Here is a 9,361-nt window from a genome sequence, read left to right on the forward strand (position 1 = left end):
AAAAGTGACTCTATGTACAACAGCTTTGAACCATCTTAAACTAAGCTCACTCTCTCTGACACAACAACCCTCAATACCCAAGTTATTGTGTCAATTCATTTTATCTAAGGTCTTCCTTTTCTGCCTTCTTCTTCAACTCTTCTAGGCATTATACATTTCTCCAAAGACTTGTCCTTCCTGGCTATATACCTTATTATGTGAGAATAAGCCCTTCAAGTTCTTGCCTCCAAAGAACAAGTTGGTTTCACCTTCTCCAGGACAAATCTATTAGGTCCCTTGGCAGTCCATGGTATATTCAACACTCTTCTCCAGCACTACAACTCAAAGGCATCAATTCTTTCTCAGTCATCCTTGGTCATCATCCATCTCTATATCCATAGGAAGTAATTGAGAAGACCATCACCTCTATCAGGTGAACCTTATTCTCCAGATTGACATCCTTGCTGTTAAGCACTCTGGAAAGGTCTCTCACAGTATTTTTTTTCTAATCAATTTCATCTTTTGATTTCCTGATTCTTGGTGCCCACGATGCTGACTGTGGAACCAAGCAAGCTGAAATTCTCAATCTTTTCTCCATCTATCATGATGCTTCCAATTGGACCATGGGTGAGAATCTTCATTTTATTGATCAGCTTCAATACAAATTGCAGACTACAGCTCTTGACACTCTGCAGCAAATGCTCCAAGCCCTCCTCAGTTTCAGCAAGAAGGTTTTGTCATCCACATAACACAGCTTGTTGATGAGTCTTCCCCCAATCCTAATGCCACATTCCTCTTCATAAAGTCCAGTCTCTACAATGGTCTGTTCTGCACTCAGATTGAAAAGGTATGAAGACAGGTCGTGTTCCTGAAACACTCCTTTTCTGATTTTGAATCATGCAGTGTTTACTTGGACATAATCACGTGCTTCTTCTTGTTGTTCTTATGTTTCCTTGAGTGACATCTGACTTATAGCAACCCTACACACAACAGCTCTGAAGCCTGCCCCATCCTGAGCCAGTTTCACTGACTCTGGCACACTTCCCTGTACTGCCCCAGTTACTGTATCAATCCATCTCATCCAGGGTCTTGCTCTCTGCCCTGTCCTTCTCTCCTTCCAAACACTATGTTCTTCTCCAAGGGTAACACTCTCATGGCCAAATGGCCAAAGAGTATGAAATGGAGCTTCAAAATTCTAGCCTCAAAGGAATTACTGGGTTTCACCCTCTCTAAGTCAGCTCTATTTATTTTCTTGGTAGTCCATGATATGTTCAAAACTCCTCTCCAACACCACAACTCAAAGGCATCGATTCTTCTTCTGACATCATTAGCCATTGCTAGATGTTTCACTGCTATTTATAACTTTTCACTGACATTTTTTTATAATTAGATGATAAATCATTTTTATTCTGTTTTATTTATAAATTCTGCTAAAACTTATCCATCTCAGTGATTCTTGCTGATATTTGAAATATTACTGACATGGGTTCTAACACCATACTATTGTTGTTGTCTACCATCAGACTGTACCAACCTATAGGTGACCCTCCAGCAGGTTTTCAGTGACAGTAAATCACAGGAGGGAATTTTTCTCATCTTTCTCCTATGGAGCACATGGTGGATTAATACAGCCTACCTTTGGAATGGTAGCATATTTCTTACCACTAAGGCATACAAGTCTCCACCATATCATAAACTGATAGAGGCACGGTGAATTTCTTTATTACAATGAGAAAATATTCTATAAAATACATATTTTGGGCATGTTGCAAGGAGGGACAGGTCCTTAGAGAGGGACATCATGCTTTGGAGGGTGGAGGGATGGCGCAGGAGGGGAAGGCCCTCTATGAGGTGGATTGATTCAGTGACTGGGATAATCAGGATGGGTGTATCAGAGACAGTGTGATTGGCACAGGACAGAGCAGGGTTTAGGGCTGTTGTACATAGGGTCGCTATGAGTAGCAAACGAATCGACGGCACATAACAACAACAACAACAACAACTATCAATAATCAAGAAAACATTATTTATTCTTTTGAAAGAGGTTCTTCTTTTCTCACTCAAACACGTATGGGGAGCTCTGGTAGCCCTGTGAGTAAGGAGATGTGCTGTCAACCCCAAAACAAGTGGCTTGGATTCACTAGCTATTCTGCAGGAGAAAGAAGGCTAAACCCTTTGTGTACTTTACAACCCCCAACAGCCCCCTGAATGATCAACTCTCAATCAATTTGAGCTGAATAGTAGAGAAAAATAACAAAAAACCAGATGATGCACAGATTTCAACAAATAGATATCTTTAATATAATTTATATTGTATTAACTTACACAGATTCTAAAGTACTGATGGTGTATTTTCAATTCATCTACTTTTATGCCACCTATAACTATGTATTTAATATTCTGTCTATCACATCCAAATATGCAGAAAATTAAATATGAGTGCTTATTAATTAAAGGAATAAATTCTCTTCTTATAGTATATGTTGATTTTTAGCTTGAAGACTATCTCAAAAACCAGGTTGACTGAAAAGTAGACTTTAAAAAGGAAGATTATAGTCTATAGAATTCATAAGCTGTAAGGAAAAATTCTTTAATCTACAATCCAAGGATTTATCACCTTCATGGATTTCCTCTGCCTCTGCTTATCATTGCATTTCAATTTGAAAGAAAATCATCAGCAAAGCACTTAAGAAACAGAAAATATTTAAAATAAAATTGGTCTCTGGGTTATAAAATGTCCAACTTCTCTAACACCATAATTATGAAGCATTACTTATAAGGCTTATTTTATTAAAAATTCAAGATGCAAATAAAAGTTCATAATAACTAGCAGACTCTACTTTGTGATATACATACAAATATGTTATTGTTTTTTTAAAGATACTTTAGTGAATTTGGAATTATATCCTCAGTGTGTTTTATACATAGAAGTTGACACTGTATACAAACATTTCATTAACTGACAATAGACAAAAATTTTACCTAACTATTCTGACTCAAGCATAAGATCTTTTAAAGATTGATTTAGGAATGAAGCTCATTTACAGTCTGGAAACTTATATTAAGCAAATAAATGTTTACAACGGAGTATTTTCATGTTAATTGAATATTTTCTTGTACTACTATCAAGTAGCAGTGGCATCCATTTCCTAAACAACATGCCTCTGGAAACTCTATGAACTTTAATAAATGTCAATAGTTACAGAAAGGTTTCAGGCCTTTTGTTTATAGGGTGGCTATGAGTCATGCGCAACTTGATGGCAATCAACAACAACAACTATTTAAATTCTCTACATTATTCTACTTTTCTTCACCTTCCACACTGAATCCAAATAAGAGCCATATTGCACAGAAGGTAATCTCCATTATATTTCATGGTAAAATGTACTATTGGTGTAAATCAGTAGTATCTGCTTTGTCTCATAGGGCCATTATTTACCATGAAAAAATAATATACCAAAGTATAGAAAAATACTTTTCTTAGGTGAACTCCAGCTGACAATGCAAATAAATGGATCTGAAAGAGTAAAGTTTGTGTCAGTGAAAAAATGGTTGGAATAACTAGTTTTACAGCTGTTTTTTATTCTCTTCAGAAATATTTTGCTTGTATGTGATATTAATGATATTGTTGTATTATTTCCACATTCTGTTGGGTCTTCTTGGGATTAGGAGCAAATATAGATCTCTTCCAGTCAATTTACCAGGCAGCTGTCCTCCAAATTTTCAAGCATAGGCTGATGAGCGTATCTTATCAGTTAAAACATGGCCACTGGTATCCTATTGAATCCTGGAGTCTTATTTTTGCCAGTGACTTCAGTACAACTTCAACTTCTTTCTTGACTACTATTGACTCTTATTCATATCGTATTTACTGAATTTTTTTCTTTGTCCACCTGTTCTTTTTGTTATAGTAATTCTGTGGATTTCTTACATCTTCTTTTGATGTTTTCTGGATTATTCCAGATTATTGCTGATAACATCTTTCAATATTGTAACTGAAGGCTTGAATTGGTTTTTGTTTTTCAATTCTTTGAACTTTAGTAATGCTGAGAAAATTTTTTCCCTTTTTATTCTCCAACTCCAAACTTGGAAATGAGGAAGGATTCATCACTGGAAAACATGATCTTAAATACAGAAATAAGTTCAGAGATCATCTGATGGATTTTGTACAATCACTGATTTATTCATTATTGCATACAACAGAAAAATATTTTCTCCAGTCCTGTAAAATTCTATGCTTAGTTGCAACTTAAACTATTGTGATTCATAGGAGTCTTAGTTACTTTTCACTACTGTGACAGAGGTACCACAAGTGAATGTCTTTAAATGCATATATTGATTCTCTTTTATCCAGTTAGGGTTGTGGTGAGGTTAAAGATTGCCACATTCCAACAGAGCTATTTGGTTTATCAGATTATAGAGGTATTGTTAGATAACTTCTATTTTAAGTCATTATATTACATAATTTTATTTTTCAAGGACACAAATTAATCCATGAAAATGAAATTTCCATTAGATGCTTTTTGAAAATAGATAGCCAAATTTTTCTCCTTAGTCCACCTTGGTTTAGAAGCTCGGCATTTTAGAAGCTACAGCCCCCGGTGACAAGTGTTGGCTAATGAGATATATCCACAGGGAAACAAATTCAGGTTTCTACATGGAGTAGACAGTTTAACAAGTGAGCCATTCATGAATTCAGACTGATATATTTAGAGGCTACAAGATAGTTAAAAGTTTATTTCTATAATTAAAAACTATCTTTTCCTACTTGTAATGTACCCTTTTACACTATCATTTGTATTTTAATATGTATTATTTTGAGACTGGTTATCTCTGAATGAAGAGCTGATAAACACAGAGTTTCACAGTTAGAGACAAGCATTTCCAATTTACCAATCACATTTCAATTTTATCCTCAAGGCCTTGCTGTGAGATTATTCTACAGTTGACAGACAAAATTACCTTAGGGATCCTAGTAAAAGCTGAGGTATTAAAATTGGTTGTGATTATAGTGTATTGAGAATGATTTAATAGATAATATAGAATGATGTAGTCATGGTCTAAGGAATGTTAACATTTAGTTTTATGTCTACAAACTTAGGTTTATACTATCAGAGTTTAAATAAAATTTTTCAGAAATGTCAACATGCTATTTTTTAATATATAAACCTTTTGATTTAGGAAGAAAAAACAACCCAAGATATTTCTGAATTTATAATATAGGGACTTAAAAGAGGAGTATAATTTAATCATTCCTACTTTATATATAAGGACAAAAAGGAATTTCATCAGTACTGTACCTGTGTTCATGAAACATCATTAGAATCAGAATATTATTCCTCATTGTCAGTATTTCTAGATATAAGGAAGTTTAAAAAGTAAAATTAGTACTAATAAATTAATGGTAATCCAACTATTTGAATTCTTGTAATGTTACAGGCTTACTTAGATCTTTTAAGTACAATGATAAAATATAATTACCTGAAATAATATTTGGATTTTATTTTGTTGTTATTATTACTATTTAAAGTATAAATAATAAGAACAAATATTTTACCACTCTTTCAACACACATTTATTGAAACTGATTTAAAGAAAGAAAAATAATTTTGTTTATGGTCCTAAAATAATTTTCCAAATTAAATCATGAATCAAACAATAAAGTATAAATGTTCTATCAAATCATATGTTGGAAGTTTGACTAGTTAACCTTTCTCAGTAGCCTGGCATCACAACTATAACACAATCTTTTAGCATATTTTGAGACATGAAACATCTAAAATGTATGTTTCTCAGAAGAATAAGCTTTAGTAAAAGGGTTTTTTGGTTTGTTTTGTTTCATTTTTAACAAAAAAACATTTGGTCCATGGAAGTCTGTGGTTTCTATTTTACCTTAGACCTAAAGAAATAAAGGGGTGGGGGGGAAATTCCAAAACTCTTCAAATTTTTTAATAGATTTTATTTTATATTTATGTTTTAAAAAATTTATTGTTTCCTAGTCCAACATGAAAAATGATGTCTTTATTTACTCCCTTAACAATACTCATGAAAAACAGACCTAAATCTTTTCTACTTCATTCAAACTACAACCCACACGTCTTTCTTCTCTGCTAGCAGAAGATCTAGTTTCTGTAATCTGAAACTGACCAAACATGAAGTCAAAGTGCAGTAATAATAATTTGTGACTGGAATGCAAAAGTTGGAAATGAAGAAGGACTCATAGTTGAAAAAAAGATACAGCAATTTGGTCAGATATTACCTGATGGAATTTTGTACAATTAGTGATTTATTCATTGCAAATATCTTTTATAAAAACAAAAATGGAGAATATGCACATGTGCCTCAACTGATGAAACATACAAGGATCATATTTACTCGTGCTTTTGGAAAAGAAGGTAGAAAAGTTCTAGACCAGGAATCTACTACAGAATAGACCATTAATTACTACTATGCAAGTTCAAATTGAAGCTAAAGATAATTTATCTCAGTTGAATTGAGAGACCTTTTCAATGAAAGATTTCATATATTGAACATTAACCTTTGATGATCAGACAAAGTATGTTATGGCATTATTGGAATCGTACATGTAGAAAGGAAAAGGTCAAAAGAAGAGAAGGAGGAGAGAGAGAGAGAGAGAGAGAGAAAGAGAGAGAGAGAGAGAAAGGATGGATGAATGAGGGAAGAAATTATAAAGTAAGGTGCTAACAAAAGGTTTAAAAGGACATTTTGACAAAACAAAGTTAAAAAAAAGAACTTCCAAAAACCTGGAGTTATGGAAGCAAAAGAACACATTCAGCATTTATCAAGTTTAAATAGCTAAAGAACAAACTCAAATCTTGATTTTCAAACTATAGGATTCATTTGGCAAAATATTGAATGATTCTAGAAGCATTAAAATACGAAGAAGTTAGTGCATCTAAAAGAATTGATAAGTGCAGAATCATTTAATGAAGAAGCATATGCTTAAGAATAAATAGTATTAAAGGGAAGAAATCCAAGCTGTATTTAAAAGCATTGTCTCAAAACTCAAGAAATTGACAGAATACCATTAGAGTTGTTCAAGAAACTGAAGTAGTGCTATAGATGCTCACCTTATTCCTGCCCATTCCATTAAAAGGAAAAAGACACTTGTCTTCAATGCTTATCTTAAGATATGTGCTAAACGTTATTTTGATTTTTGCCTATTTTGTCACTATATTTACAACCTATTCTTCCTATTAGACCTTTCTTCTAACCACTGAATCATGTTAAAATCTATTCATTATGGTCAATAACTGCACACAACATTATGGTCTCTTTAGTTGTTGTTTGTTGTTGTTGTTAAGTCTTGTTTAGTCGAGAACCACTCATAGCAACCCTATAAACCAAAGATCTGAACCATGTTCTACCCTGTGCCATCCTTATACTTTCTGACACATAAGATCTCATTGCGACAATCACCATGTCAATCCACCTAGTTAAAGGTCTTCCTTTCCTTTGCTCTATTCTTCCTAGCATCATGTCCTTCTCCAAGGAATAGCCCCTCCTAACATAACAACAACAACAACAACAACAGCATGTCCATAGTATGTGAGGTGGAGCCTCATTGTTCTTGCCTCCAAAGATCATTCTAGCTTCACCCTTTCTAAGATATATCTGTTCATTCTCTTGGCTGTCCATGGGATATTCAGTGTTCATATCCAGCATCACAGCTCAAAGACATCAAGTCTCTTTCTGTCATCCTTATTCATTATCCAGCTCTAGATGCTTAACAAGTGATCAGAAAGACTATGGCCTGAATCAGACGTACCTTAGTCCTCAAGCTGACATCATTATTGCTCAATAATTCAGATAGGTCCCTAACTACAGATTTTCCCAGTGCAATGAATCTCCTTTTTTTCCTAACTGCTGTAACTTAGGGTGTTAATAGTGGATCCAAGCAAGATGGTTGGTGTTGATAGTTTCAATCTCCTCTCCATCCATCATGATGCTGCCTATCATCAGTGTCCAGTGTTAAGAGTCTTTGTTTTCCTGACATTGAGATGCAATCCATACTGAAGTTTGCATTCCTTGATCTTCTGCAACAAGAGCATCAAATCTTCTTCACTTTTAGCAAGGAAGGGTTTTTTTATCTGCATAATTCAGGTTGTTGATGAATCTCCCTCCAATCCTGATGCCACCCTCCTCTTCTTAAGCCATAGTCCAGCTTCTTGAATAATTTGCTCAGCATACAGGTTAAATAGAATACATATGACTTATTTCCTATGTTTTCTCTATAGCAAGTTTGTAAGTACATGACCCTCCACTTCGTATTTAACATTTTCTTCTATTCTTATACTGTTGTGGGTGTTGGTGGTGTTGTTATGTGTCATCAAGCTGGAACTGACTCATAGCTGACCCTGCAGTGTATTTTCAAAGGACGAAAATTGCACAAGAGGATCTTACCTTTCTTCCGTGGAGCAACTTCCATGGAACAGGAGTGGATTTGGACCTTCTCCCTTTGAGTTTGCAGCACAACTCTTTATTTCTAAGCAACAAGAGCTCACTTCTTATCATTCTAGTAAGAAAAAATCCACCAACAATAGATTCTGACAAGATGGTAAATTAGTATGGATATAAATTTCCTTCCATAAAATCAGTTAGGTGAAATTGCAGAAATTAAATAGAGGTGTATGGCTTACAAAACTGAAACTGACCTTAAAACTCAGAGAAACTCTTGGGAGAATTAAGCTAGTTCTGACCTACTAGCAAATACCTTAGAATACCAGAAGAATGTCTATTTCTGATTTATTGACTCTGGAAAGGCATTTGTATGAGTCATAACAATATATGACTAATATTGAGAAGAGTGGGAATCTCAGAACCCTTAATTGTGCTCATGTAAATCCTACACCTAGAGCAACAGGCTGTTGTGAGAACAGAGCAAGAGAACATTACATGATTTAAAATTCGGAAAGGTATGTGTCAGGGTTGTATCTTCTCTTCATATCCATTCTGTTGTTGAGCACATGATATGAGAAGATGGACTCTATGAAGAAGAATGTGACGTTGGGATCTATGGAAAATTCATCATTAATTTGTATTATGCAGATGACACAATCATGCTTCTGAAAGTGAGGAGGTTTTGAAGCACTTGTTGCAGAAGATCAACCACTGCAAACTTCAATATATATTGCATCTGAACATCAAGAAAATCGAGAAAATAATCTTACAACTGGTCTAACAAGCAACATCATGATAGATGGAGAAAAGATTGAAACTTTCAACAACTTTATCTTACCTACAGTCAGGAGATCACAGGACATATTACACTGAGGAAGTCTGCAGTCAGTGAGATCTCCAAATTATTTGGGAGCAATGATGTCAGTTTAAGGATTAAGGTACATCTGTTTCAGACAATAGT

This window comes from Elephantulus edwardii, unplaced genomic scaffold (assembly GCF_000299155.1).
Source record: "Elephantulus edwardii isolate Elephantulus edwardi_28Jun2011 unplaced genomic scaffold, EleEdw1.0 scaffold00013, whole genome shotgun sequence".
NCBI classification, from domain to species: Eukaryota; Metazoa; Chordata; class Mammalia; order Macroscelidea; family Macroscelididae; genus Elephantulus; species Elephantulus edwardii.